Raw genomic sequence first — 5,521 nt, 5'->3', positions numbered from 1 at the left:
GGGCTTGAGGGAGGACTCGACAGCTGATTGGGAGGGGCTGCCACTGGGAAATTTTGAGGAGGAAAGGGTTATAGTGTGACTCATGGCTTTTTTTTTTTGCGGCACCCTGCGGCTTGTGGGATCCTAGTTCCCTGACCAGGGATTGAACCCAGGCCCTCGGCAGTGAGAGCGCGGAGTCCTAACCACTGGACCACCAGGGAATTCCCTAGTGTGACTTATGTATTAAAGAAATCTTTAAGATCTGGGTACTTTTAAAGACTAAACCCCAGGGGACGTGCCGCAACAGGAAAGCAGTTATGGGACTATTGTGATAATCCAGGGGAGAGGGAGTGTAGACAGGAAAGGAGGGGGAGAGCTTCTCTGAACAGATTCCCCCAGGCCTCTCCCTGACCCGTCAGTGCTGTGGCCACAGCCCAGCTCAGCTCTCCCCGTCATCTCTCTGTCTCTGTCGGGGGACCCACTACCCCAGCCTCCTCCCTGGCTTCCTGCCTCAGCCCCAAGAAGGTCTACAGACCCCACAATGCTGAGACCTTGCGGGCACTTCCCCTCAGCGCTGCGCCTCTCCAGGCCCACGACCTCCAGACCAGCCAAGCTGGCATCTGCCATTTTGCTCAAACCATCAGGCTCTGGGAATTCCAGGTTTATGCAACATGCTCTTCCCTCGTCCCAAAATGTCCCTCCCTCTTCCCAAAATGTCCCTCCCCACTCCCGTGCCAGGAACTCCCGGAGCAGAAGAGGTAGGAAGTTTGCCACTTGCCAAGAACACGCCGCTTGCCAGGCACCCTACCAAGCACCGCTCGTCCTGTGTCTTCATGTCCACCACAGTGGCCCCTTCTACAAACGACAAAACTAAGGTACAGAGGAAAGGGGCTACCCGGCTAGTAAAGGTGGGAGGCAGGATTTGCACCCACCCAGGAGTGTCTGCTCCCCAGTCTCAGGCCTTCCTTCCTCAGTCTCTCCTGACCTAGGTTGAGTAGAGCCACCACCTCCAGGAAGCTACCTGGATTTTGGCACAGCTCTCACTGTGGCCCGTGGGCTGGGTCCCCGGTGCTGCACGCACCAGCACACAGTAGGAGCTCGTGGCTACCTTCCAAAGGAGCATGTGTGTAAGCAGCCCTCACTCCAAACCCTGTGCTTCGCCCACAGCCTAGACCACCGGCAGACCTTCAGAGCCCACAGGTGGGTAAGTTCTCTGGGGAGGGGCCAGGGTGAATTTGGCCTTGGAGTGAACTGGGATCAGAGGAATGTGGGCAATGAGCCAGATGTGGCTCACCCTGCCGGAGACTGTAAATGACATTAAATTAGGGAGGGCCGGAGACTGTAAATGACATTAAATTAGGGAGGGCCTGGCACATAGCAGACGCACCATAAATGAGAGCCATTTGCCAAGAATCCGCCACAATTGCTGTCCCGGTTCTCTTCATACCTTTGGGTACTGCCTCTGTATTTCCACAGCACGCATGCACAGACACTTCGCCAACAGTGGGATCACAGGGGGTGGGGCTTCCAGTCTTTCTAGTGTGCGTGTGTGTGTGTGTGTGTGTGTGTGTGTGTGTGCCGCGCGCACATGGTGGAGGTGCGGCGGATGTCCAGTCACCACCCTGCAGTGACACCTCCTGCTTCGCTCTTTATCTTGAAGACTTGAGGTGAGGGCACATGACATGTCAGCATTCTGGTAATACCCTTTCTAGTCCTTTTCTGACGCCTCCACTCACACGGAGCAGTGTTTACACAGAGCTGTGGACAGGAGACGCACAAAAAGTGATCCTATTACACCCACTGTTTTACACCTGGTTTTATTTTTCACTTAAAAATATGTGGGGCCCCTGTCTTCTAAAACTAGGTGGTGGTGGTAGTTACATAACCAGACCCACTTCTTCTTCTTTTTTTTTTTTGCGGTACGCAGGCCTTTCCCGCCGCGAAGCTCAGGCTTTGGACGCGCAGGACCAGCGGCCATGGCTCCCGGGCCCAGCTGCCCCGCGGCACGCGGGACCCTCCCGGACCGGGGCACGAACCCGCGCCCCCCGCATTGGCAGGCAGACTCCCAACCACTGCGTCACCAGGGAAGCCCAGACCCACTTCTTAAAACTCATCTAACTGTACGCATGCAATGGTGTGTAAATTCTACCTGAGTAAAACTGCTTGGAAATATATGCTATGCCTTCCCATTATGTCAGTAAACACAGCTCCATGCCCTAACTTTCCAGGGCTACGTTGTATCTCATCATCTGTATCCCATCTTGACTACTTTGACTACTGGAAATGTGGCTTCTTTCTTTTTGCTTTTATAGACAACTCTGTGGTGAGTTTCTTAGCACTTACATATTTGAACACATCCTTGATTACCTCTATAGGACTGGCTCCTAGAAATGAGCTGTTTGGGTCAAAGGAAATGTAATTTAATGTTTTAGATACAGATCATTCACTTGTCTCCGGAAGGGTTTTAAAAAGTCCAAGTTCTCTCCGGTGTCAGGGCGTGCCCACCCTTCCTATCCTCTCACTGCAGGAAGGGATGGGCGTGGCTGAGTTAACATTTTTTAAAAGCTCCCGGGCAGGCATGGAGTTATGTGGTTTAATAATAACAAGAGTGTATATTTCCTGAGGGCTTACCTCGCACAGCCAAAAGTCAAAGCGGTTTTCCTTCAGTAACTCGTTTAATCCTCCCGATAGCTGCCAGGCAGGTCCTCTTATAATCAATTACAGCTTGAGTTGGAAATGAAGCACAGCTGGGATTCAAACACCCTCGGCCAGGTGAAAGGAGCCAAGTTCACCTGGGACTGCACCACGGCCAGGGGCTTAGATCTCACTGTGGTAAAGAAGAGGCGCTTGAGTCTCAGTTCCCTCATCTGTAAAATGGGGCTGACAGCACAGGATGGCTGAGAGGGTTTAAAAAAGACCAGGTAACAAAGCGTCTGGCACCTAGAGGGGGCTCAGTTCATGGAAGCCTGCCCTCAACTCAGGCGATTGCCTTGGAGGGCTGTGGGAAGAAGCAGTTGAAGACTTCAGACAACTGGGAGGGGAGGGGTGCCTCTCTGGGCTCCGTATCTGTATCTGGGACAATGGCTTCTGTGCTTTCAAATCGAGCCTGCTCACAGAACGTAAAGATCTGTTTTCCCATTTTCTCACGTTCACCCAGCAACTCAGACTTTGCACAGGTGTGACATCCAGAAGGCTGTGTGCTCCTGCTGGGTGAGAGCGTGGGCGCAGGGGTGACTGTGCAGGCACCCACAAGGAAGGGAAGGGGAAGGGGCCCTCCTAGCCCTGTGGCCAGCCCTATGGAGCTGGAAGCTCCTGGACTCACTGGGGTCTTTCCAGAGAGAAGACAAACAGAGGTAGACAAGGGAGGAAGGGATGCTCACTCACCAAGCACCAGACAGAGTAAGATGGGTACCGCTTCCCGATATCTACTAGAGATGGAGGCTCGGAGAGGAAAGCGATTCTCAAGGGCATGTGGTTAGTGCAGGGAGAGCCTTCTTTGAATCCAGCCCTGCCATTCATCAGCTGACTGACCCTAAGCAAGGCACTTCCCCTCCCTCTGGAGTTTGTCAGTGGGGGTGATAACACCTGCTACCTCCCAGGGAAGCAGGGAGGACTCAAGGGAATGGGGGGGGGCAAACAGCAACAGGGAGCTGGGGACCTCGGGTGCAGAACCCTCTCTCCACTGTTGCTTTTTCTACCTCCTTCTCTAGGAAGATCAGAGCCGATTCATAAGATGTCCTCCCAGCCCCCTCCCTCCCACCTCCTGTCCTCATCAGCTCAGAAGATCCCTCTGGACCAGTTCCAGACCCCTCCCACCTCCTGCGTCCTCTGGGACCTCCCTCATTCTACCGACCTGCCCCTCCTTCTCCAGGGGCTGCGGCCACTCCCTCTTCTGGCTCTTTCCCATCAGCTTATAAGTGCAGTCAAGTCTACCTTATTGAAAAGCACACACACAGATAAAGTAAAATAGTAAAAACCTGCTGCTCAAATACACACACCGTCAGCAGCAAAAGCAGAAGCCGAGTGACAACCTGGGAGGAGATCTTTGCCGCAAAGAGACCGGACAAGGGGCAAACATCTCATTGATGAACTCAAACAAATGATTACGAAACACACAAAGATCCTAGATGTTCATACTCTTTCACCCAGTAATTTCATTTCCAGGAAATAACAAGAAATGCACACTCATAGCCTAAGGAAGTGGACAATGGTACAGTCCCTTTGGAGAGCCTGCTGGTTCTAGGTATAACCATGCTAGAGGTTCATATCCAGTGACTACCAAGTAATTCCCTTTCCAGAAAAAAATCTGGCAAAGTATAAATTTATGTATGAACTCAATGTAACATCTAAAAGAGCCAAATATTTTTAAAAAACCAACAAAACCTAAATGTCAAATGAGGTCCATTAACTAAATAAGATGTAGCAATAAGCACTGAAAAATATAAAAAAATAATTTGAGAAAGGTGAGGAATTTGAGATGTTTGTATAAACAAGACACTCAAATATGTACCAATGTGTTTTTTAAGAAGTCTGGCAGAAAGGGCAACTTTTAACAATAGTCATATCCAAGTGATGTGAATGCGGAATTTTTTCCCTACTTCTTTCAGTTAATTCATTCAAGCAAAATGTAGTGAATGCCTACTATGTGTCAGGCCAGGCACCGGGCTTCAGGCAAGCCTCCTCCCTCCAGGAGCTTCCAATCTGGAGAGAAGGGGTAAGGCTCAACGGGAGGTGAGGGCACACCTAAGAGGCGCCTGGCTGGAAGGAAGTGCATTCCAGAGAGCACTGCCTGAGCACAGCTTGGGTAGCCAGGTCAAAGGTGGAGCCATCCCCTCTACCCACCTGGAGGTGCAGCAGCTGCGGGGTGGGGGAGCTGTGGTGGGGAAGAGCCGTTTTCACACGTCAAGCTTCCCTTTTCTCATCCACCCCTTCTGGTCTTGTTAAAAATGTCCCTGGCAGCCACCTTGTCTCGCTCTGCCCGAGGGGACCTGCATCCCCTGCTGACCCGGGTCCTTGAAGATCTGGACCGCCATGGCCGCGTGGGTTTGGGAGCTGCTGGCTGGGGCTGATTAGGTAATGTGGTGAGTCACAACTTTCTGAGGTTCCAAGTAAGTCACCTTGAAAGATTTTGCCAACCCTGCACACACTGGGGACCTGGGACCCTTGCACACAGAAGGAGCAAGTCCACTAGCGTAGGCAGCTATAGGGCTTCGATGGATACAGGGAAGCAAAACACATTTTACAGAATTTCCACTTCGGTGTTTGTCCTCTGATATCTATCGCGTGACCCTAGCAGACAAGGAGGGACAGGCACCAGAGGCACTAGAAACATGTTTGGGAGGAAAATGAACAACTGAGAGGGTTCCATCTCAACCCTCCTTTTCTTTTTTTCCTGTTTTTATTTGGGCCTGATCTGGGGACTCCCCTAGGGGATCTGGCTGTGGGCACTGAGGGGGCAGTCCCCTCTAGCCTGGGCCCTGCTTTGTCACCCTGAGCAGGACGACTCCTCCTTCATTGGGAGGAGGTAACAAAGGGGAAGTCC

At 51.9% G+C, this 5,521-nt stretch overlaps 1 protein-coding gene across 16 annotated transcripts in view; it reads right to left on the bottom strand.

Annotated features, from left to right (window-relative positions):
• A4GALT (alpha 1,4-galactosyltransferase (P1PK blood group)) overlaps positions 1-5,521 on the bottom strand; it is a 24,254-nt gene that overhangs the window by 17,547 nt on the left and 1,186 nt on the right. For 10 of the 16 annotated variants that reach the window (XM_024737443.1, XM_024737439.1, XM_024737438.1 and 7 more), the window contains exon 2: positions 2,611-2,806. The exons of 4 other annotated variants lie outside the window; for them this stretch is intronic. The gene's annotated coding sequence lies outside the window, so the exon portion shown is untranslated. Of the gene's footprint in view, positions 1-1,426; positions 1,738-2,610; positions 2,807-4,821; positions 4,838-5,521 lie in introns of those variants that run through there. 2 more of the 16 variants (XM_024737440.1, XM_024737442.1) reach the window with 2 other exon arrangements.

The sequence above is a fragment of the Neophocaena asiaeorientalis genome, unplaced genomic scaffold (genome assembly GCF_003031525.2).
Source record: "Neophocaena asiaeorientalis asiaeorientalis breed wild unplaced genomic scaffold, Neophocaena_asiaeorientalis_V1.1 scaffold242, whole genome shotgun sequence".
NCBI classification, from domain to species: Eukaryota; Metazoa; Chordata; class Mammalia; order Artiodactyla; family Phocoenidae; genus Neophocaena; species Neophocaena asiaeorientalis.
This window is presented reverse-complemented; position numbering and strand designations above follow the sequence as displayed.